This window comes from Mytilus edulis, chromosome 1, assembly GCF_963676685.1.
Source record: "Mytilus edulis chromosome 1, xbMytEdul2.2, whole genome shotgun sequence".
Lineage (NCBI taxonomy): Eukaryota > Metazoa > Mollusca > Bivalvia > Mytilida > Mytilidae > Mytilus > Mytilus edulis.
Genome location: NC_092344.1, coordinates 94094405 through 94120420, shown reverse-complemented (window position 1 = coordinate 94120420; position 26016 = coordinate 94094405). Strand labels below are relative to the sequence as shown.

General features: G+C 31.7%; 1 long non-coding RNA gene across 1 annotated transcript; it reads left to right on the top strand.

Annotated features, from left to right (window-relative positions):
• The first annotated feature begins 9890 nt into the window (after nt 1–9890).
• LOC139495468 (uncharacterized) lies at nt 9891–18327 on the top strand. Its single transcript, XR_011657352.1, has 3 exons — nt 9891–10002; nt 17232–17319; nt 18154–18327. It is a non-coding gene; the product is annotated as an uncharacterized lncRNA (long non-coding RNA).
• Nucleotides 18328–26016: the final 7689 nt, after the last annotated feature.

Below are 26016 nucleotides of genomic sequence, written 5' to 3'. Positions count from 1 at the left end.
CGAATGTTGAATGTTGAAATCGAATGTTGAAAGTTGAAAATCGAATGTTGAAAACGAATGTTAAATGTTGAAAACGAATGTTGAATGTTAAAAACAAATGTTAAATGTTGAAAACGAATGTTGAAAGTTGAAAATTGAATGTTGAAAAAGAATGTTGAATGTTGAAAACGAATGTTGAATATTGAAAACGGAATGTTGAATGTTGAAAACGAATTTTGAAAGTTGAAAATCGAATGTTGAAAACGAATGTTAAATGTTGAAAATGATTACAAGAAAAAAAAAATTTGAATGTTGCATGTTGCATATTGAAATCGAATGTTGAATGTTGAAAATGGATACAAGAAGAAAAAAAAAGTATGGGATAAACATATATAACATTTGTATTGTTAGTTGCGTATTTGGTTGACAGAATTCCGCATATTCAACAATTATAGCTAAATCGATGCTAGTAATACAAATATCCCAGTTGTCAAAGTTACATCCAGACCAACAGCTATACTCTCCATTGTTCTGATAATACATGAACGGCATACGTTTTATTCAAATACAAAATGTAAAATTAAAGATTTTATAAATTACCATAGTTGAGCTTTTCAGAAATTATCGCAATACAGTTTTCTATTTGTCAGTGTATAAATATGTAATATTAATGTTTCATTATAAATGAATATATTCATTGTTTTTATATTCATTGTTATGAATTTATTTTAAGGAGTCCTTCTAAGTTTCGTTCGTGATATATTCCGCACCGATCATCTCTAAAGTATTAGAATTATCAATGAGGAATATATCAGGAGTTTATCAACTTAGATAAATAAATACATTATGATTCTTGTTGATTCAACATTCAACATTCGTTTTCAACATTCGTTTTCAACATTCGTTTTCAACATTCGTTTTCAACATTCGATTTTCAAGAGAAAAAAAAGAAAACAAAATTTGAATGTTGCATGTTGAATATTGAAATCGAATGTTGAATGTTGAAATCAAATGTTGAATGTTGAAAATTGATACATGAAACAAAAAAATTGAATGTTGCATGTTGCATGCATGTGCGTCTAAAGCACGTCGTGCCTATCTTGTATGATGTATGGACTTGATTACACGTATCAGCATTTTGTGTGTTTACAAGTTAAGAGGCCATCTAATTAACAATCGAGGTGACCTCCAAAGACACTTCGAAATTCTAATAATCCGATTTGATTGTAAATATAGATATAAAAAGTTAAACACCTGCAGTTTGATTTTTCTAGGTCTGGTTGATTTCATATGATAGTGTTTTTCCTGTATAAGAATGATTTTTTGTTAATCGATTCCTTCAATCTAATGGTTTACCCGTGTTTAACTTTCAATTGACATTATTTTCATTATAGTAATCGCAAAGTTTATGAGTTCCCCATTTGTAGCTTAGGGGTTGAATTGAAGGTCAAATCAAGACGGATTCAATGACTTCGAAATTTCCCCTTCAGGTATATTATTCATCAGCGATGTTTCTGAGGTTATGTTGACACAATTGACCCACACTTGTTTTACATCTCGTAGCTACGGCCCCATTAAACCAAAAAATAGTATATGAAAATGTCTCGGCTTTTAATGACTTATTTAAATGACTACGTTGAGAATCCTGTGGCGATTATAAGTGTATAAGTTAAACCAAAAAATAGTATATGAAAATGTCTCGGCTTTTAATGACTCATTTAAATGACTACTTTGAGTTCTTGACTTTTAAAAATGACATTATCTGGCACGTTCATATTCAGCGATTTGACTCGAACTTTTGTATTTGATTCAATAACATCCTACATGTAAAACGGATATATGTTAATCATCGATTTAAGCTGTATAAGAACGAGATTTTGGGGATCGAATCAGTAACCTAGCGTTTCACCCTTGTTACATTTTCAATATTGACAATATTTGCCTTTTAAAAATCTTAACACGTCTAGTTAAATGCGTAAACACTCTCTATCTAAGGGTTGAATTGAAATTCACATCAATATGGATACATCGAGGTCGAACTATTCACTGAAAAATATTTATTTGTCAGCGATGTAGTCTATCTTATCTCGACAAAATAGAACCACACTGACTGCTAAAAAAATAATCATTTTCATTTATTTAATCACATTTTATCGTTCTTATACCTTGTAGCTAAGGCTCCTTTTACAAAACATATTATGTGAACATTTCTGGACTTTTATAGCTTGCAGTGATGTAATGGTCTTGCTCATTGTTGGAAGCCGATTATTACCAATTAAAGCTACTTTCTATGTCATTTTATTTTCGGTGAAGAGCTGTCTCATTGGCAATTATACCATGTCCACTTTTTTATATTTCTTAAGGATTTTAAGCAACTATCACATATACACATAAATGAAGCAGCAATGCAAGACTTTATTAGAATTTTGAGATATAAGAAATCATCACATTTAACTAAGGGTTTAAATCCCTCGGGCAAAGTTGACCTTAGATGAATTTTGCTATTTACTTTAGGTGTTTTTGTCATATACAATGTATCTCTTCAACTATTTCGGTACTTATACATCCCTCGCATTTCAAATGTTTGGCTTTGCGCGTTCCTGATAAAGGTAAATCCAGAAAAGCGCATCAGACTCATTAAATTATTTAACGTGTTGTTCTCCATATTTTTCATACTGAAGCAAATCATTATTTTTTCAATTCGTAATAAATAATATTGTTTCATAAAGAGTTTGTGTTTATGTAATTCTATCATGATTAACCTTCTCACTATAAATCACGTACAAGAATTGATACGGGAAACAACGCTTTTAACAGAGACAAAAGAGAAGAACACAAAATTATACTTGATTAGTAACTTTTAAGTAGTACCAGCAAAATGTATATCTTCCTGTCGATACCTTGTCGCCATAGAACCGCCATTTTCTAAAAGGATTTCTCAAAAGCGTGTTGCTGCTTACATAGAGTAAACTGAAAAATCGGTTTTAAAATATTAAGGTAGGTGGTATTTCATTAACAAAACATTTATGGCGTGGTTTACTGTTAACTAATGTATGCCAGGATATGTTTCATATAAAGTATTCATAGTCCTGTTCTCGCCTTCCTCGCTGATATTACTACAATTTACACCGAAATAAAGCTGGGAGCATCAACACAGGAGCCACTGGTCAAGGTAGTACATTTACTGCTTGTTTAAACAAAATACCCCGTTTTTAGTGCGGGTCGCCATTCAAATATCATAACAGACATTACATTGGCATAACCAGTTTGTGAAGTACTGAAAAGAAATACAAAAGGGTAGAGTGAATCCCTGCAATAAATCCGGAGTAAAAATTAAGTTCATTAAACAATCGGGCGTTATCAACATCAAACTATCATTTTGGAAAGAAGAAGTATTTTCTTTTTACAAGTCATCGGTTAGAGTATGAATAATACAGCTTAATTCGCAAATGGTAGTAGATGAAAAGAATTATTAAATTTTCCCTCGCCATGCTCGTCCAAATTTGAAACATTTCTTTACTAAATCCTTGGTATAATAAATAAAACAAAACTCTAGATATAGGTTTAGTTGCTCGCAGTAACTTCGTTTTTCTTTTCTAGTAAGCAATGTTTAATAACATTATAAACCAACATATTATAAATACAAACACATTTGTCCAATACATTTAAATGAACTGAAATTAAACAATGTATAATCATATATATGTACACATTCTTATGACACAATAAACTGCAAAACTGTCGTAGTTACTGTGAGCGAGCACTTTCGATAAATGACGCCCGCAAATTTTCTTTATATAATATAACGGGACCCCACCTTTTAAACCGCCAAAGTATTTCACGTGCATATTTTACCCATCTATATTTATAACCAAAACAAGAACTTGTTATAAAACTACTCTCACTAACCAGTCTTGAACTTATAAATAGTATATCTATACCACAGGGGGAAAACCCAAAGTCTCAACGAAAAGAAATCTAATACACTTTCAGTATGTAGGTTACGAAACAAACTATTTAAAGTACCTTAAATAAAAAAGAAAAGTTCAATACATAAGTTTAAGAGGTTTCAAGTTGGTTAGCTTTTGGATCAATTGATTACAGAAGCAATACATATTAAATTTTAAATTGATTATCAATCACTTTATTTATATTATGTGCCTTTCAATTTAAATATTTTGATAGAAATTGATACCATTGCATATTTATCAGTTTAGTTTTGGCAACTATTCGATAAATTTTCACTCAGATATGTTCTTCAAAATCGGCATTCTTGACAAGGGTATAAGCCATGTATTTGTTTCAATTTCCTTGTGATGTTTTATCAATATACATTATTATCCGTAAAACATACATGCACTAGAAAATGAATTTGTTTCAAACGTGACTTGATGTATCATCAGAAAATAAGTAAATTAATTGCAATAATGGTCATTTAAAAAAAAAAAGAACAAATAGGGGATGACCATATTGTTTAGGGGTGGGGTGAAACATATATAGCAACAGACTTAATAGAATAGTTAATTCACAAAAGAACCCATCCCAGAATATCAAAGAAGTGTCTCTTAACTTTGTTGATAAGTTGAACAAAATTACACTTAGTCTAGTAGTTACAGTTTAGTCTGAAACCGTCATTTAGATCATTCAGTTGAATTCTGATCAAAATGAAATTGTTATGCTATGATCATTATTTCAATCGACTTTAAAACTTATCTATTGAGGTTAATGTTTAGCTATTCGCGTTCAGGTAATTCAGTATATAGTCGGTATGATGTTGATATGTACAGGTAAATGGTCACTTTCAAACATAGACTGAACTGATATTAATTGACTGCACACGAAATCCCTATGCCATTCTAAATTCCTCCTAGTGCAAATATTTAAAGTCTGAAAACTAATTATTATATGTTGTTCGGTCTTTGAAATGCTGTTCAACTCTAAGTGACCTTTTTAGATAAAAAAATGTTTTACTTGATTTATGTTAGCTCTATCAAATATTTTCGGTGCGGATTATACATGTAAGATAAAAAATATGAACAGTACACGTATATGTTTAGTTTAAAGTTAGAGAGAATCCCTTACAGAAATATTTCAAATTGGAACATCTTTCCTTCTTTATTTGTTTAGAGAAAAAGAAAAACTTAACATTTTTTTGGACTCTCCATTAATATACGCCACCAAACAGTGGCAATACCATATACTTTAATGTCCGTTCTAGTATAATAAATGAACAATTATGTAAAGACATTTGTGTACTTTGTCATTTGATAATGACTTTTTGTGCGTATGTGTTTTTTTACCTATCTGGTGAGTCAACATTACACGAAGGGTTTGTGGTATGATAGCAAATTAGACAACTGTTCATAATTTGAAAATGACGTGTGTGATCAAAGGCTATATATAATACAGTTTAGCCTTTTCTAGTGGGTGTTTATATGTTGTTTTAATGTTGTGAACTTACATTATTGTCTCCAGTTCTTGTGACGTTCGGACTAAACTCTCACACACATATTTAACCCCGGTCAATGCTGCATATGCCTGTCAAAAGACAGAGGTGTTATATTACAGTAGGTGTAGTTAGTTTCTTAAGTATTTTTAGCTGTCGTCTATTGTTGTTTTATTGATAGATTTGTTTTCTGTTTTGAATTGCTTCAGACTTTAGTAAATCACAGTCTAAAACCTATTATTAGACAGTATGTGTGATCTGTGTTGTCTCATTGCCATTTATATCGCATACATATCTCCTTATATGTGGTATTGATAAATTTTCAAAGGAGGTTAGATTCGAGGTGATTCCAGTATATTTTTTCTAAAAGTCATTTTAAAGCCAAATTTATAGAAACCAAAGAAGCAGTAATAAAAATAAAAATCTTGAAAACAAAATATGTAGCTTTAAATGAAGTCGTTGTTCGTCTTTAGCATTGTTATTTATTCTTATTAGTTATCAAAGGTACCAGGATTTTAATTTAGTACGCCAGACGCGCATTTCGTCTACATTAGACTCATCAGTGACGCTCATATCAAAATATTTATATTCAAGCATGCGATCAGGGTGTGAACAAGTACATGACATAGAGTAGTCACATTGGTTTTGAATTAATTTTTTACAAGACAATCGTTCAAGATATCATTGAACTACGCAACTTAAATTATTTAAATTGCATAGGTGAACCCGTTCGTACTTCAAATGTATTGGTAATTGGTCAGGTTAAAGATTTACGCACACAGTAGGAATATTTTAGTGAAGATTGTTGTTTTATCATAACTAAATTTCAATTATTTACCCCCAAAAATGATATATTCACGTAAGATTTGTTTTCCCATTATTTCAGTGTATTTATTCCTTCTTTGTGAATCTTGTACCTTTTGTAGCGTGGGAAATATATGGGCGCCATGGGAGGCATGTAATGATACCTGCGGAGGACAAGGGGTATCGACACAACTAGGAGTTAAAAAAAGGCAAAAGTCGATTGTTTGTGATACATCAAAATATCATACCCTGAAAGCATGCTTGAAAGGCTGCAACATTACATTCAGTTGGTGGCAGGCAAATGCAACAAAATTTAAGTCATGCAGAAAATGTCAGCAAGGAGGACAGTTTAATTCTTCACAGAATCGTTGCATCTGTCCTAATGGATATGGTGGCGCATGTTGTGACGGTAAGTTCAGAGTTTTCAGATGATATTGAGAATGTGTGGAATTTTCCTTGGATTTCATTATTTTTGTGATTTTACGTTTTACATACATTTGTAAAAGATATATCCGTTTTATCAATACAATTTAACACCAATTCAGTAAATGTCATCCCTTATAAATCAACAAACTATAATATCATATATATTTACGTTTAATTTGACAAGTAAGCATAATGCATAATTTCAATTGAAAAAAACAGACGAGGATGTTTTGATCAGTTTTTTAAGTTAGAAATGATAAACATTTTTTTTCATAGTCAAAACAACCACCACTACTACTACTACTACTACTACTAGTAGTACTACTACTACAACTACTACTACATCTACAACTGCTACTGCAACTTCTACGACAATATCCGCATCAACGTCTGCAAAGTCTAATTTAACAACGCAAACAGCGACCATAAATGGTAAACATTTAAAGTGGTATATAAGAAAAACGTTCATTTATTGATAGTGTATGATTACTATTTTATGAATTGTTGACTTACAATTATGGTTTTCTTATAGTAAGTTATATAGAAAAAAGAAGATGTGGTATAATTTCCAATGCGACAACTATTCACCAAAGTTCAAATAAAGTTGATAAAGGCAATGATAGGCTACAGTATTGCCTTCAAAAATGAAAAAAAATGATAACGTATAATTGGTTCATATAAAGTGGACTTTCACATTCTAATATTGAGGGTTAATTTAACTTTGAATAAAGCATCATAGTTTTAGTGTAACCACTAAAAAAACTCAAGAAAAAAAAAGAATAGACAAATAAAAAAACAAACAAACAAACAAAACGATGTTTGGTTCAGTGAAAATCTACTGTGATAAAACATTTTTGAAAGCGATACAACTACGAAAAAAGGAATTTTAATATATTACGCGTTTCTGGTATACTTAATTTCCATTATCTATAATACTAAAATTACGAGGTCCAATTTGTCAGCCGTCATCACGTAAAAACCACGAATCAAAAATTTCAACTTTATATATTACTAATATAGTACAAAGGTGTAAATTCAAAATTACACCACTCCAGCCCCTTTTGTTTTCCACGTAATTAATATTGCCAATAATGAAGAAGTTCCGGGTCGAGTCCGATACCGATACCAATAGTATATTCACCTGTTACCGATTACCTTATCTGTACGTTCCGCATCTGACAGGCGCACCACCAAACGGTGTATTCAGGATTAATATGCTATATAGTATCACACGGGTCATAATCACAGGGTTGACACTACTTAATTGTCAAATTGTTACCTATTGTAGTATTTTAATCAGTTAAACTTTCTAAGATAACAATACGAATCTATAATACTAAAATTACGAGGTCCAATTTATCAGCCGTCATCACGTAAAAACGACGAATCAACAAATTTCAACTTTATATATAACTAATCTATAATACTAAAATTACGAGGTCCAATTTGTCAGCCGTCATCGGGTAAATCGACAAATCAAAGAATTCAACTCTATATAGAACTAATATAGGACAATGGTGTAGATTAAAAATTACACCACTCCAGACCCTTTTGTTTTCCACATAATTAATATTGCCAATAAGAACAAGTTCCGGGTCGAATCCGATACCGATACCAATAGTATATTCATCTGTTAGCTATTACCTTATCTGTACGTTCCGCATTTGACAGGCGCACCACCAAACGGTGTATTTAGGATTTTGCTATATACACGGGTCATAATCAAAGGGCTGAAAATACTCGATTCCAGGATAGCCAGGACCTTTTGTTTTCCAAATAATTAATATTACCAATAATTGATAAGTTCCAGGTCGACGGGTTCAAACAGAAAGATTTAAAAGCTAAAAAAACCTGTGTATCTCATAATCGACATGACTTTATCAGATGACAATACCAATTACTAAAATAAGGCTTAGGCATAGTTATATACTTTAAGTCAGTCACGAACCCGCGATATCACGGTTGTGTACTTGTTCTATCTATGATGATTTATTTAAACTTGTTAAATGTGGTGACATCATTTTGGTGATTTGCATTGTTTTGTAATTGACGTATGATTGTGTATTATTGAAAAAAGGAAACGTTGTATGATTGCGAATGCGTATAATTTAAACTACAAAATTAAAGACAATTATTAATAAACTTAAGAGCAAAGTACAGTCGTAAACAAATATCAAAACCAATATCATTCAGAAAAACAAAAAAGGCACCAACATCACAAAATGTGACAATATTCAAACGAGAAGAGATTATTGCTTAGATAATACAAATAAAACATAGATTAGCAAAACATCAACCATACTTTTAATAATAAAAAACTCTTGACTTAGAACAGGCACATAAAGAATGTTTAACATTTTTTACTGAGATCAACCCCCTTTTTGCCAGAATTGTAATACAAGAAAATCCATGTTTTTATGTTTTAATCAATGCACATTAGATGGATTTAATGAAAGGAGGTCATACACAATTTATGAAAAAGCATGACTTTGCGCAGTTCCACTATAATCGACATAATGTTGGACGAAATGTTGTATGTCTATTGTTTCGTACCTTCTTTTGTATTCCCTCAAAGACTTATCACTGTCTTTTTCATCTTTCCTTTCTTTTTTCAGTTTTGAAATGTAAACTACGTGCTTTTCTACATACATAAGAGTACAAATCTAATAAGCGTTTGTTTTACTATAACTTATATTGGTAAGCGTTGCTAAATTTCGAAAAAAATGTACCAAAACCATAAGATTTAAAAAAAAAAAAGAGGTTAAAATTCAAAGCAAACACAATGTGCATGAACTTTAAATTATTTATGTGTTTGTTATGGTATTCACACATGATCTGTGGTCATATGTGCTTGGTTTAGATTATTTGCATAATTTGTATTCTTTAATATATAAAGGTGTATAGGTAGAAAAAAAATCAGAGACAACTGCATGTTTTAATGAGAAATGTATTTGGTACAAGATTGAATATTAATTACAAGGCAACTGAAGTACAAAATTGCTAATGATTGATACAATTGAGCAAATAACTGTAAATTCAGATATTATTGCGTCCATTCATTATTGCGATTTTATCATTTTAGACTTAAATGCGATTTTGAGAAAAATCCTGTATAATTCATATAAAATATTTTAAAATGCATGTTTAAATCATTGCGTTTACAACTCTATCCCATTTTTCGCAATCATAAAAACCTCGCAATAATTTCTAAATTTACAGTAGTTTTGTACTTACAGACAAAGATGACTGTGCAGACCAACCATGTCAGTATGGAAAATGTAAAAACGAAATAGATGACTTCTTTTGCGATTGTATGATATTTTTCAACGGCAAGACGTGTAACAAATGTACGAGAAAAAGTTTGTTATTTTAATAATTTAATAATGCATTATATTTTTATACTAGTTAGTAATACCATACCATGCCAGCTGTCAAACTAAAATAAAACTATTTTCATTCTATTATTCCTGGTAATGTGATTAATAGCATTGAAAATGTGCAAGCGTAATTAAAATACAACACGACATAATAATAACAAACATGCAGTTTTCATTGGTCGAGCAGGAATTCGTGATACTGCTGTAGCACCCGCGTTGTATCTAGGTTGAATACTGAGTCGAATATTGATGCTACTATTAGTTTTAAGCTTGTGTTCGTTTTTGCTCAATCTTTAGTGTACTGTAAATTGGTTGTTTGCTGCTGCTTGCATTATCTGCTGTAATCAGTCTCTAAATAACTTATAGTTTTCAATTGCAAATGACAGGGTTCTATTTTTGAAAAGGAAAAACTTTGTAACATGATGATTATAAAAAAAGTATAAAAATAAATGCATTTGACATATCAAACGTTAATCTAATATTGACATGGCGATTGATCAATCGTAATATGATGTCAATGAGATCCATAACAAATCACAGGCGAGATTAACGATATATTTATTTTAATTTGAATAACGTTTGTGTTAGGTTATAATATTGTTTATATTGTGTGTTAGTGGCTTAATACGATATATATGGGGTCAGTGAATTCCATATTGATGAGAACGAAGCTCAAATCCTCATATGGAATTTAATGATTCCATATATATCGTATTATGTCACTAGCACACTGTTAGCGAATTTATCTTACGAACTGTCTTTAATAAGTGGTATTTAGACTAGTAGCCTATCTAAGTGACTCGGACTTCTCTTGAACTGAATTTTAATGTGCGTATTGTTATGCGTTTACTTTTCTGCATTGGCTAGAGGTATAGAGGAGGGTTGAGATCTCATAAACATGTTTAACTCCGCCGCATTTTGGCGCCTGTCCCAAGTTAGGAGCCTCTGGGCTTTGTTAGTCTTGTACTACTTTTAATTTTAGTTTCTTGTGTACAATTTGGAGTTAAGTATGGCGTTCATTATCACTGAACTAGTATATATATTTGTGTAGGGGCCAGCTGAAGGACGCCTCCGGGTGCGGGAATTTCTCGTTGCATTGAAGACCGGTTTGTGACTTTCTGCTGTTGTCCTCTCTATGATTGGGTTGTTGTCTCTTTGACACATTCCTCATTTCCATTCTCAATTTTATTCAATACTTAATATTAGGAACCTAATTCAAAATTTCGATGATTTCAACTTCCAAATTATCAATTTTCCGTTTATCAGCAGTAACATACCCTTTGCTCCGTCATATGGTGTTTTCACATTTCAATTAAAACGTTATGCTCGTGCATGTTCACACTATGCAGACTACGTATACATATACAGGACTGTGAAAATTACGCAGAAACTGCTGCATCAGAGTTATGAGGAGGAAAAATTAAAAATGACACTCCGTAAGTTTTATGAACACCATCACGAATTGGTTCATCTATACGATGTGATTGTGTTTTAAGCTACCGTGTCGTCTGTCTACTAAGTACCGAACGTGACCTATTTTCGAATATGACTGTTTTGTCCAGTGTAAATTTAAATTGTTATATGTTGTGTCTCGGTATTTGTGCATCCAACGTTCATGCGTTTATTTATGATGTCTCTGTTGTGGTTTCGGTTGGAAATTTTTAAATGTCTTATCGTATGTGGTTTGAATTCTGTACATTTCAAAAATGTCTTTTTTTGTTAGTAAAGTCGAATTAATTTCCATGTATTGTGTAATTCTAAATGATTACAACGTCGTTACAGCATTTATTTAAATAAGCCTTTTAATACCGTAATAATCATGATAATCGTTTGGACTAGTACTGTGTAAATAATTGTATGAATTCAAGATAATATATTCGTTACAAAAATACTTCATTGTGTGTGATGTACTGTGTTGTCGTTAATGGATTATTTTTCTTTTTATTCTGCAGTTTAAATGATATAACGACTTGTATGGTCCGCGAAAGTCAAAATAACAACTAACATATATTATGATGATGCAGGCCACAGATGTGACAGTTTATGTTTCAAATTCAATCATATCAAAAGATACATGTATAAAATTTGCATACACTACAATTATAAGTACCAATTATGAATTTAAATATACAATACTATCATTAGACATTACAGTCTGAACCAATGAGCATATTATGTAATAAATGAAAAGACAAATGTCATCAATAATTGAAATTGAATTTTTGAAAAGTCAATCAATTTAGAGTTATCTCGCATTGACTATAAATTTGTTAATAATAGTGTAACCTTTCAACTTTTGGGAGCAGATACCGCCATGACGCATGAAGCTCTTATGGAGCTGAAAACGCTGCCCCAAAGTAAACCTGCATCATCTATCATCCTACGTATGCAAGTGATAAAACTTATGATTCTATATACATACATTGAGTCCCTCGAATGTCATTATCCTAAAAAATCTACTTGATACAAATCAAAAATACTAAAAAGGAACAATTTACAGACATTGTGTCCTATCGATGTATCTACTTGATACAAACTAAATTATCCTAAAAAGACAATAGTTACAGACACTGTGTCCTATCAATGTATCTACTGATACAAATCAAAATATACTAAAAAGACACAATTTACGGACACTGTCCTATCAATGTATACTAAAATAAAAAGACACAATTTACAGACACTGTGTCCTATAAATTTATCTACTTGATACGACTAAATATACTAAAAAGACACAATTTACAGACACTGTGTCCTATCAACGTATACTAAAAAGACACAATTTACAGACACTGTGTTCTATCAACATATCTACCTAATACAAACTGAATTATCCTAAAAAGACACAATTTACAGACACTGTGTCCTATCAACATATCTTCTTGATACAAACTGAATTATCATAAAAAGACACAATTTACAGACACTGTGTCCTATCAATGTATCTACTTGATACAAACTAAATTATCCTAAAAAGACACAATTTACAGACATTGTGTCCTAACAACATATCTACTCGATACAAAACAAATATGCTAAAAAGACACAATTTACAGACACTGTGTCCTATCAACGTGTACTAAAAAGACACAGTTTACAGACATTGTGTCCTGTCAACTTGTACTATAAAGACACAATTTACAGACACTGTGTCCTATCAATGTATACTAAAAAGACACAATTTACAGACACTGTATCCTATCAACGTATACTTAAAAGACACAATTTACAGACACTGTGTCCTATATATCAACATATATACTTGATACAAACTTAATTATTCTAGAAAGACACAATGTACAGACACTGTGTCCTATCAATGTATCTACTTGATACAAACTAAATTATCTTAAAAAGACACAATTTACAGACATTAAGTCCTATCAACGTATCTTCTCGATACAAAACAAAAATATACTAAAAATGCACAATTAACAGACACTAAAAATACACAATTAACAGACACTAAAAATACACAATTAACAGACACTGTGTCCTATCAATGCATCTTCTTGACACAAGTAAAAAAATAATAAAAAGACACAATTTACAGACAGTGTGTCCTAACAGCATGAAAAGTGTATCTCCTTAATACAAACCAACATATGATAAAGAAAACAATTTACAGAAATTGTTTCACAAATAACTGTATTTCCTAATATATTCTTATAATTTTACTGTCTCATATAACTAAATGCAAATGGGAAATTTTAAGATAACAGTCATGGCAAGCTAGCTTCTGTCAACTTCCTCTGAGTAATAGTTGATCAACTCAATGGTAAACACATGATTTCCTGGTTTTAGGTTGTCCTTGTATCAGCTTAAATGAGCGTCATAATTCACCTTTCCCATTTGTCCACTGTTTCCATATAATACGAAATGTTAGTCTTTATGTGATATGTAATGAGCTGTGACCCACAAGCCCTGTTCAAAATATAAAATAATAAACGGCAGTAATTCATTCTCAAAATATGTCATAACATGATCAGTTGTGAGACAAATAAACATGACTGAAGGTAAGAAAATTGTAGTTTTTGTTGTTGACTGTCATCCCACCCATTCTTAAAAAAGCATGTTATGCTAGGGTGAACATTGCTTTGAATAGAAGTTGATCATTCCTATTAGATATGGTCTGTTTCAATGCATCTAATAATTGATTCAAAATCGTACTAGTGATTGGAAGTCTCATATCTTGATTTCTTCCCTAGTGCACTGATTTCAGTACCTTGTTGATAATGAATGAATCAGTTGGATCAGGCCAAATATTAATTACTGTTTTGTGTGAACTTATAAGGGAGCTGAACGGGTTTTTTGCATGTTGACAATGAGTGGTTGAAACCGCAGTTGAAACATCTGTGTTGAAACTTGCATTTATCACCAAACTTACATCCTAAACCCTTATGAATAGAAAAACATACTCCACTTGGCCAGCGAGTATTTCCACTGTTGTTATTGTCATTCCCATTTATAACCTTCCTTGTAATTTTGCTCTTAAATATAGTTCTAGGTGTGTACTCCCCCATTGCACTTCTCCTCTTTCTATTAATTTCCTAAATTCAATATCATAAAATTGCCTGTTCCCCCTTCTCGTGACATTTCCATGATTAATTCCATATGGTGGGGAATTACATACCCTAATTCAGGGGTTTTAGTGCAAATTATTGATGTAAATTAATTCCAGGCTGATAGCCATTGGTTTAGAGTTAATGTTTTCTTGTTTTGTTTTTCTGTAATGGACAAATCAGGTTTGTCCGCCCCATGAACCAGTTGTAATTTGTATTTTGTCTCATCATTTTCCAATAGGGAATTGAAGTTAATATACTGTCCGGCCCAGACCTGTTGTTTTATTTTAACTGCTATGTTTCCCCCTGGTTTGAGTGAGCAACTAACAAAGGCTGATTGTCCCCCAACAATTTGTTTATCAACATTTGGTTGTACAGCCAGAACCTCTGGGCTGACAACTTTATTGTTACTGTCATTGTTTTGCTTTCCATTACCTTGGATGTTTCTGTTCAGATTGTCCACATGACTTTGGACCTCAGCCGCCTGAACATCTGAATTGCCATTATTTTTTTTAAGCTATCTTGTCAAAAATTTCCACCATCCTCCTTTCCATATGGCTAGTCACCCTTTCTGTTACCCTATTGGTTAACTCCTCCATGACATCTGGGGATATAACTGTTATATTATTTTGGGGGATTGAAGGCCCACTTTGTATAGCGGGTGAGTTTTCTTCCTCTGGGCAGCAGTCTTCATTTTCTTAATGGCACCTGCCACTCCGTACGAGGATTGTCTTTTTGGAGGCATTTTCTGGAATATACTAATGTAAACTCAATATGATAGTCGGATACTTTCAATCATAAATAATATTATAATAGGACTATTTTTTTTTTATTGAATGTGTCTATTCATTTTTCTTTGTATTTCAGTTTGATTATTCATGTTATTGTTAACCTGTTTGAATAATTAAATAAATCTGGACGATACTCATCCGTTAAATTTTTTGTATTCAATAATGCAGGTTTCTGCTTTGTGTTGTTATCTTGTATTAATTTATGGTTAGTGCCCCTTGAACCATGGTTATGCATCATTGTCATTTTGTTGCGATTATCCACCGGAAGTTTACAAAATATTACAAAATTTTCGAGTGCGGTTCAGATACGTGTAAATTTCCGTTCTCTAATTTATTCTATTTGCAGGCATTGATAACTGCTCCTCTTATTGACTTGTATTATAGTACAATGGTATTGACCTTTCGTATTCATATGTACTCCATCGGAAATAAATTTATCTTTGCATGAATGTTTATGTGTCGTGTCATGATCCCGAAAGATAAATTTCGATGAATTTTCAACCTCGTTTTTTATCATTTTATCTATTTCTTGTGCTTTCCCGAAATACATTTTCTTGTATGCCCATCTCTGACACTTGTATTTTGTCGGTTGTATCCATCTTTTTTAAATTTGAAATTAAAATATTTTATGAAAATTGAATGTCACCAAATTTCTGTGTGTTCTTCCTTTGGCAGCTATTTGGAAAAGAGGCTGAAATTAAAATTAAAACATGTGCTTGAAGTAGCGCCCCCTTATCAATTGCAAAATTCCAAAGAGTTTCAGGTTAGATAAACACATATGTACCATCCGTAACTTTTTCTACATATTTCTAAAATTTAAAAAACATGATGACACAAGACTGAATACGATTAAAATTTAGTCTTTCATTGTACCATAAAGTCACCTATGCTGCACATAAGTGTATTTACTATTTGTGCATTTCTCTGAGATGAGCTTTTTTGCGTTTGATTGTGCTATACTTCTGACACGTGGTAATTGAATTTTAGCAATATTTTGTTACATTGCCCTATAAGCGAGAGATTTGTCTAGTCGTAAAACCCGGTTCAACACACCATTACTTCTTAAAATATGCTTTACCAAGTCAGAAATAGGCAATTGTTTTCAAATTGCACTTCAGTTTCTGTTCTTTCGTTGTTTTCTGGTCTTGTAGTTGAAGTGTTTCCCTCTGTTTAAGTTTTTAACCTAGATTTGTCCTCTCTCAATCGATATATGACTTTTGAGCAGCGGTATATTACTGTTGTCTTTATTCAACTGTTTTTGATTATTGCAAATAAGAAAGGGTGGTGTTATAATTCATTTATGGGTTTCTTTTACAACACTTCTAGTATTAAAACGGTTATGAGAATAAACATTGATTATAAATTGGTATATTGTGGAACCCAAAGCAATGTGCTGTTTAATGTGCTGTCTGAATATGAAAGTAACACTTGTTTTAATTTAGGAGTAAAGCCTTTGAATGATATAGTTACCACACAAAGCACAATATAATATGTACTTAAATTATGAAAAAAGTCCTATGACATTTGAAATTTAACTTGCCAAAGGGACCATAAATCTAAAACGTCTGCACGAAGTAAGAAATTCTTGCATAGTAACATTGATTTCTTTTAGAATCAAAAACTATATGTTTTGTGAACATATCAAAAATATCTTATCACCTATATGAACACAAACCAATGAAACTTGACAGACATGGCTAAACACATAATGTTATTTTTATTTCTTTTGTTGACATATTCAAAATTCAAAACCATATATACATGTGTATATCAAAGAAACGCAATACATGTACCTCTTTATTGTTATTATGTGTAATTGATAACTTGAACATGAATGCTTTTGTAGTGACTCCTTTGGCCACAGCTTTCGTATCGCTTGCAGCTTTAGGGTTACTACTGATTGTTTGTTGTTCGTACTGGAAAATTGTAAAAGTGTAAGTGTTTAATCAATTATTGTTTACATACTCCATCTTTGGCCTAAACAGGTAATAAATACAGATTTGGAACGATGGGTCGAATGTGCTATGCTCTGAATATAAAAAAAAATGCATCACAATTAATTCGGTAGGTTTCATTCAGGGATAAGGTCACAGTATTGTAATCACGACATTTGGAACATATTAACTATCATCTATGAAACAAATATTCATAACGATCAACCAACTCGTGCTGGCGTCCTTAAAACTTACGAAGGGGTGAGATCAACTTAATTACTTGAAACTCTTGGTTATAAGCTTCCTTGTTAGCTCCAACCCACTACCAATGAAATCATGACAGGGAATACAAGCTCTGGATTGTTGTATTTACTTGAAATATATATTTCGTATGTAGGTACTGCTTGAATGTTGCTACATACAAATGCAAAGTGCACTATTGGCAACCAGAAATCGTCTCTTTTTTAGTAAAGTCGTTTTTTTTCAGCTGACTGTCATTGTGAATTATTGATTCTTCTTAAGTTATGAAGCAGATTTAAAAAATTGAAAACAACACGTTTAATAATTCCATGCGTCCGAAGCGCTTTTCTGGATTTACCTTCATCAGGAACGCTCAAAGCCAAACATTTGAAATCCGAAGATGCTTAAGTGTATCTTTTGTATCTATACTAATCTGAAGTTCGATGGGTAGCTGTATTCAACCCAGTCACCAAAGCTAGTATTTTTGGAACAATCGCCGAGTTTATAGATTGAGATGAAATTGTGTTAAATTAGAGGCTTGTTAAACCCTTGGGTAAATGCCAAAATCATGTTGTTACTATTTCTATATTGAAGATGTAAAAAAGGCAAGAAGAGAAAAGTGAAGCCCGTGAAAGAGAGAAATAGACCAAAACCAATGGCAAGAGCACCACGTTATGATTGGTAATTACGACCGGTGGTGTGAGATAAAAGAAAGTGACAGTCAACTTCATGGATATAGGATAGAACTGACAATATTTCCTTACAAATAATGTTAAAATCTTTAAATCTTAGAAAGTCTTTTAAGTTTATCGTTCTGAAAATTTCAACATATTTTTGTATTATAATAATAAACAATTTCTTGTTATGTTCGTGTCACTTCCTCTTTTTGCCCATACAAATTTATACATGAATGCATCATGTATTTTCATCATAAAACGTACATGTCTGATATCAGTCATAATGGCATTGCAACAAATTAGACTTTATCATTTTTTCACGAAAGTTATTCCCCTTTTATATATAGGATTCATATCAAAACATACATGTAATACAAATAACAAACATCAATTGGTTGCATGTGTAAGTAGTCTTTTCGTCATAATATCATATCAGTTGATAATGATGTATGGACGACCACATAAAAATATAATAATTGAATAAGTCTATCAAAAATATATTTTTGAAAGAATAAACTTTAATTTGATATTGGATTATTAATTGACATGACAGTAAATATCTTGTCAAGCACTGTTGTTTGTGTTAATCCTAATATTTTGTCAATGCTGCACTAACAGATGTGTGCTAAAGGGTTATTAATTGTAATGTCTATATCAACTAAAGTATTTTGTATGATTGGTAGTCATTGTATACAAAGTGCAGTATCTCATCATATGCTTATTGACCCAAAGATATTTAAAAAGTTTATTTAACAATTTGTTACTGACTCCTCAACAAGTCGAAAACAACATATCAAAGGTTGAAATGAAAGGCTTTTTTTACTATTCTAGCTGTACAAATTCAATTATATGTGCCTTCAGCATGTTTATGTAAATTTATTTGCAATTCAAAATGTCGAAAACAAGCTCTGTACGGCATGATCTATATACATAGGAAAAAGTTAATAAGAGTTCAATTTAACATGATAGTAAGATCTTTGAATATTGTATTTTTAAAATGGATGAAATCATGTCGCTCTATAAATAACCCACATTTCAGTGAATGCTTGCATATCATGCTTTACATCTAGAAATTGACAATGTGGGTCGATTGAAAACAAAACTTTACGACAAAAGAGATGATTTCAGCTTTCCAATTCTAAGTAGAAACATTCCAGCAGCACCTGCATACGGTGTATATATCTCCCAATTGATACGATATTCCCGTGCTTGCATTTTCTATCATGATTTTCTTGATAGAGGGTTGTTGCTCACAAGGAAGCTATTAAATCAAGATTTCCAAATGGTGAAGTTGAAATCATCTCTTCGCCATCACGAGTCGGTTGAGCGTTATGGAATAACCGTTTCACAAATGATATCGGATACGTTCCTTACGTCGTAACTAAAATCCCCTTCCCTTTCATAAATGTGACCTACCGAATTAGACTATTTACCGGATTTGTTATCTCATAAGCAACACGACGGGTGCCACATGTGGAGCAGGATCTGCTTACCCTTCCGAAGCACCTGAGATCACCCCCAGTTTTTGGTGGGGTTCGTGTTGTTTATTCTTTAGTTTTCTATGTTGTGTCATGTGTACTAGTGTTTGTCTGTTTGTCCTCTTCAATTTTAGCCATGGGTGTCAGTTTATTTTCGATTTATGAGTTTGACTGTCCTTCTGGTATCTTTCGTCCCTCTTTTACAGTGATCTTGAAACTCATGAAACTACCAAAAGAAAAAGGTCTGCTCAATATAACCATGTTTTCCTGAATATTGAGCCAGACTGACGACAAAAAACTAGAATATATGACGGATCTCCATTTCAGCCTTCAAATGTCAATTTCCTATTTCTCGTCTGTTACATACCATATATACCAGAGTGTAAGTAGTTGATTGCTCTGTGAAAATGTGCAAGAGGTATGTTGTTTTTATCATGTATTAACATTGATTTTACTATAATTAATAATTTGGTAAACAACTAAAATACATAGTATATCCAGGCATGTGTAAAGTACTTGTGTTTTCTAACACTTATTGTCCTACGTCAGGTCGATTCGTATACTTTGGTTATGTAAAATGTAATGCCTTTTCGGACAACATATTTCGTCTGAACAACAAACCTGGTGCATGTCTACTAGCTGAAATGTTAGGTTTAGAAATTTAACTTTCAAATAGCTTACAATAATTGGTAGTATAATGTAATTGTATCTTGCGATATTTTTTTTGCTGGTTGTTGTTGTGCTTCTTACTGACCTCAGAATTATAGTCCTTTCCAACAAATATTTAGAGCGTTTTCTAATTATGTCTCGTTACACCATTGACTATACTTTTTGTTTTGAACCATGATAAAGCCGGATAACCCCTCCACAGTTTTAGTGTATTTTTATGACACAAGATTCGGTCGTCTAGTTGTTTTCATTGGTGACCATTTGTCTTTGTGTTAATTTATTGGCTTATTGGTTTTCACCTTAATTAGACACTAAGATGTCAGTTCTATGATTTATATTATAGATTTTGTTATCTACGTCCTTTTATTACATACTATACACATACATGTTTTGATCACCGCTGGAGGCCGTACGTTGACTTCACGTTCTTACTTAAAAGCCTTGTCATAATGTCTTTGGTTGTCATCTGTCACTTTGGGCAATCATACAACATCTGACTATATAAAAAAGAAGATGTGGTATGATTGCCAATGAGACAACTATCCACAAGAGACCAAAATGACACAGACATTAACAACTACAGGTCACCGTACAGCCTTTAACAATGAGCAAAGCCCATACCGCATATTCAGCTATAACAGGCCCCGATATGACAATGTAAAACAATTCAAACTAAAAATCTAACGACCTTATTTATATATATAAAAAAATGAATGAAAAAAAATATGTAACACATAAACAAACGACAACCATTGAATTACAGGCTCCTGATTTGGGACACGCACATACATAACTAATGTGGCGGGGTTAAACATGTTAGCGTACAATCACAAACATTTTGAATGATTGTTTATACATATATGTTTTCCTTTATGTATCTTTTTTCTTTTAAACATTTTGAAACTATTTGCAAGTGGACGTTAAGTAATACCAGTAGTAGTTGTCTCTCTTTTCATTTATCATGTTTATGTAATACATTATTAGCATTTCTTAATAAAAAGATTTAAAATAAAAGTTAAAATTGGGTCATTGTTAATTTTCATCGAAGCCTCTGTTTTGAACGTTTGTAAAATCTTCAATCAGTCAAAAAAATCATGGCGGAAACTAATTAATATACGATATGCAAGTCTTTCAACAGAGATGATAGCGCATTTATAATGTCTATTGATATAAATATATCTTTAATGAATGATGACATGTTTTTTTAAATTTATATATACAAAGCGATCATATATTCATTGGTTGGTTAAAATGTTTGATGCATAACACTTAAAGATTGATAAAAGGTTTTCAATACACTAAATATAATACTTGCCTCCTAAACGTATGTAATCTGTATGAAGTCACTGGATAACATTTCTCAAAAAGATTGAGATTATCTTTCCTGGTTCAGTGTTAAGACTGAATTCTCTTTTCCATTAATTTTGTAGCAAGTGTATATATTCATATTTTCATCTTTGAGATGTTGAAGAGCAGTCTTGTAATGCTATTTTCAGAAGTGGTTTGCAGATGTTCTGTTAGTGTGATATTGAAAGGTTAATTAATTGTAGAATAAAACACATGTATTTATAAATATTCAACGAGTTGTACCCCCAAAAGTTCTTTTTTCGATATCTGATTTATTCATTCTTTTAATTACATTGCTTATGAGCTTTTTACTCGTCACTGACACTGTAGGAGCGTAATGCGATAGTATTTTGTCTGCACAATGTTAGTACGATACTGACAGCGTTCTTTAAATGTTAAATACTCTGACCGAACTTCATTATTTGTAGCCAAAATATGAAAAGAAAAACTATATAGTGGTTTTTTTTCTCTAAACATTTCAGTATAAAGGATTGTCTGTTGCACTACTTTCTCAAAAAACAAACTGGAAAAATACAGCACAAAAAAGCTACTTTGATTTATACTGTAGAACTTTGTTAAATATGACACATCCTTACTTTATGTGTATACAAATTTCAGAAATCTATTAAGAAGATATTGTCCGATAAATATAAACATATATTTGTTAAATGACTGTGAGAAAGGCGGTCTTGGCAAGTACTATTGGTAAATTAAGGCAACATTAGTAAAACAAGCAAATGTTCAAATCTCGTTATTTGATTTAGCAGAGACTAAAGGTGACAAAATAGTTGGAGAATCGTAGAATTAAGATGAAGGAGCGAGATCGGATACTAAGACACGTGCATAGACACGTCCGCTCTGTGTTTTTGTTAGATGTATTTCTATTTGTATCCACCTGATGAGTTAAGCTTTTTTCAACTGTCCCATGTTAGGAGAAGGATTGCGATCGCACTAAAAACTCCGCCACTTTCTGTATGTATGTGCCTGTCCCAAGTCAGCAGGCTTTAATTCAGAGGTTGTCGTTTGTCAATGTATTACATATTTGTATTTCGCTATTTTGTACATAAATTAACCCGATAGTTTTTTACTATTTTGTATTGTTTTACATTTGTCATTTCGGGGCCTTTAAAAGTTTACTCTGCGGAATGGGCTTTATTCATTGTTGAATGCCGTATGGTGACCTATAACTGTTAATTTCTGTGTTATTTGGTCTATTGTAGAGAGCTGTCCATTTGGCAACCATGCCACATCTTCTTTTTTTATATATAAGTTGATCCCGCCACGCGAATGCACACTCAGTCTAAATGTTACATCTGGAATAGGACACAATCTCTAAAACTATACATCAAACGACTATATTTTTAGCAAAAGATTTATGACTGCAAAACAAACATGCAAGTTGACACCAAGACTTATTATATCGGTCAACCAAGTGACGATGGTAAACGATACCGTATGTAATAATGTTTTCAGTCTTTTTTTTTTTTTAATTCTCATAACTCTATTGAAGAGCAATATATTAACTTGCAATGGAGCAGAGGGTATATTTCTGCTGAGAAATGGGAAGTTGACAATTTGAAAGTTGAAATTTTGTCCTGATTTATTTTTTGATTTTGTCCATCAATAGTTATTTCGAGAAAAAGATCAAGATATAAAGCAGATCTATAACTGTTTTAATTTTCTTAATCTGAAGTTCATACGCTTTTTGGAGATATGAAAAAAGGAGATGTGGTATGATTGCAAATGAGACAGCTCTCCACAAGAGACCAACATAACACAGACATTAACAACTATAGATCACCGTACGGCCTTCAACAATGAGCAAAGCCCATACCGCATAATCAGCTATAAAAGGCTCCGATTATGACAAGGTGAAACAATTCACACGGGAAAACTAACGGCCCAATTTGTATACTGGTCAAAATCGCTGAGGACAAATTGTTTTATCAAAAGAACCAAATGTAGAAACGAATTTGGGAAATTATAGATTCCAAATAGTAAAGGGAAACGTATGAAGCAGAGAAAAAGAAGTTTGAGTGTTTAATTGACTGATTGCTGTTTGTTTGCTTTAAGTCGCAAATATCATTAAAAAATAACAAGACTAGGAATTCATATATATTTTACTTAATTTGTTATTTTAACTTTTGTTATGCGTCACTGATGAGTCTTTTGTAGACGAAACGCGCGTCTGGAGTAAATAAAAAAATCAATCCTGATATCTCTGATGAGTTCATTTATATATATATTAACAAAGCAGCATATAATATAATTTATCGCCATAGATCTTCTTATAATTATTATAATTACATATTGAGAGTTCGTTTTAAAGATGTATATCAATTAAAACTGGAAGAACATAATTGTTATTTTGTTAATCATGAATATGAAGAAAACATATACGAAACCAGTTGCAAGTACATAAAAAAGGTAAATAAATCAGCTAGCCAGGTGTATGGACAAACAAACAACAAAGGAAACACTTAAAACTAAGACAGGACACAAGCAATGTACCAGTGTGACCCCATGAGATTTGAAATTCACTTGAAATGCATGTACATCTAGCATATTACTAGACATCCGTCATACAAGCTGATTCTGTATAAATATCCTACGTTAGCAATGATTAATATACGTTTTATTAATCTGAATTAAGCAATATTACTTGATTTTTATAAGCAGTTTTCTTACCCGAAACAGTAACTTTAAAACTTGAATTCATACAAAATTGATTGATTTCTTCGAATGGTGAATTTAATAAGTGTGTTTTATTTCGATATACAGGATGTTATGTTACTTTTCATGAAAAACAAACTACGAAAGACATTTCATTTTCTTTTACTGTAACACTTTTTGAACGGTGATGTTCCTTAACCCCTCAGTTTAACGGTGCGTATATGTTCCAACTCAAATATATTAATATGAAGAAAATAATAAATAAATCATGGTTTTATCGCTCACTTATATGACTATCGCATACAATTCCATCATATTGACAACCATGTGTGATCTAAGCAAACAGACAGGTAACATGTCAAACATTTGGGTACAGAAGTCAACATTGTGTTATAATAAACTAAAGCACTATAAAACGAACCTATCTAGATAACTGGTAAATTATTAAGTCTAGGATTTCGCACGGATTTGTATAGAATTAGATAGTCTTACTACACAAATCCTTGTATTTCATTACGACACATTTGTAAAACCTTCCTTAATTCTGTCATACCAACAAAATAAGTAAAATGGTTTTGCTTCGGAAATTTGATTAGTTTTCTCATGCTGGTCCGAATATAAATCATTTCGTTACTAAATTTCTTTGTTAAATTGAGATTCAAATCTACATTTAGATTTGTTGCTCGCTCGTAGCAGCTTTTTCTGGCAATCAAAGTTTTATATCACAATTCAAGCACCATTTTCATAATAATATTCAAATTGCCATTTTCATACGACAAATTGTGAAATACATTTCTATTAGCTGAAATCAGACTAATGTAATCTATGTATAAATATATGACAATAAAAGACGAACTGGTTGTCGTAATTACTGTGAGCTATCGATGAACCGACACCATATCAGTTTAGATATATATATGCTGTCATATGAATGATGATAACTGTTCTGTTCAATGTATTGCTGTTTTAATAATTTCGTTCCATTTTATAAACACATGTATATGTTCATTTTAAAATTGTTTTAATTGGAGTAACTTGCTAGTACAACGAAACACCTCCCTTAAAGTCGTCAAAGGATTTCACGAACATAGTTTACCGATATATTTAACTAACAAGTACTTCTATACAAGGTTTTAACATACAATAGTAGAACTATAATTCCAAAGTCAGAACTAGTACTTTTAAAACAAAACAGGACATCCTTATTTTACGGTGATGTTGTTTGTAGGTTTCGTAAAAGGATGTACAGTGCATGTTTTAGCTTTTAGTTTAAAAGGTTATCAATTTTACACCTGACAATGGTCAATTTAAAGAATAATACAAAAGATAAACAACAGTATACAAACACAACATAGAAAACTAAAACTAAAGACTAAGCAACGCGACCGCCACCTAAAACCTCGGTTGATCATTTTATTTCTAAACGAGCAGATATATGCAATAATCTTATTTAGATTAAAACCCGTTATAAATGACTTTTAATATATTTACTTCTGTATCAAGTTATGACATGTTTTTCTTAAATCTGTTTACAAAGGGATCATATATTTATAAATTGCTTTAATTATTTGATGTCGAATAACAATACAAGAAGTACATTGCCTTAAATTGAC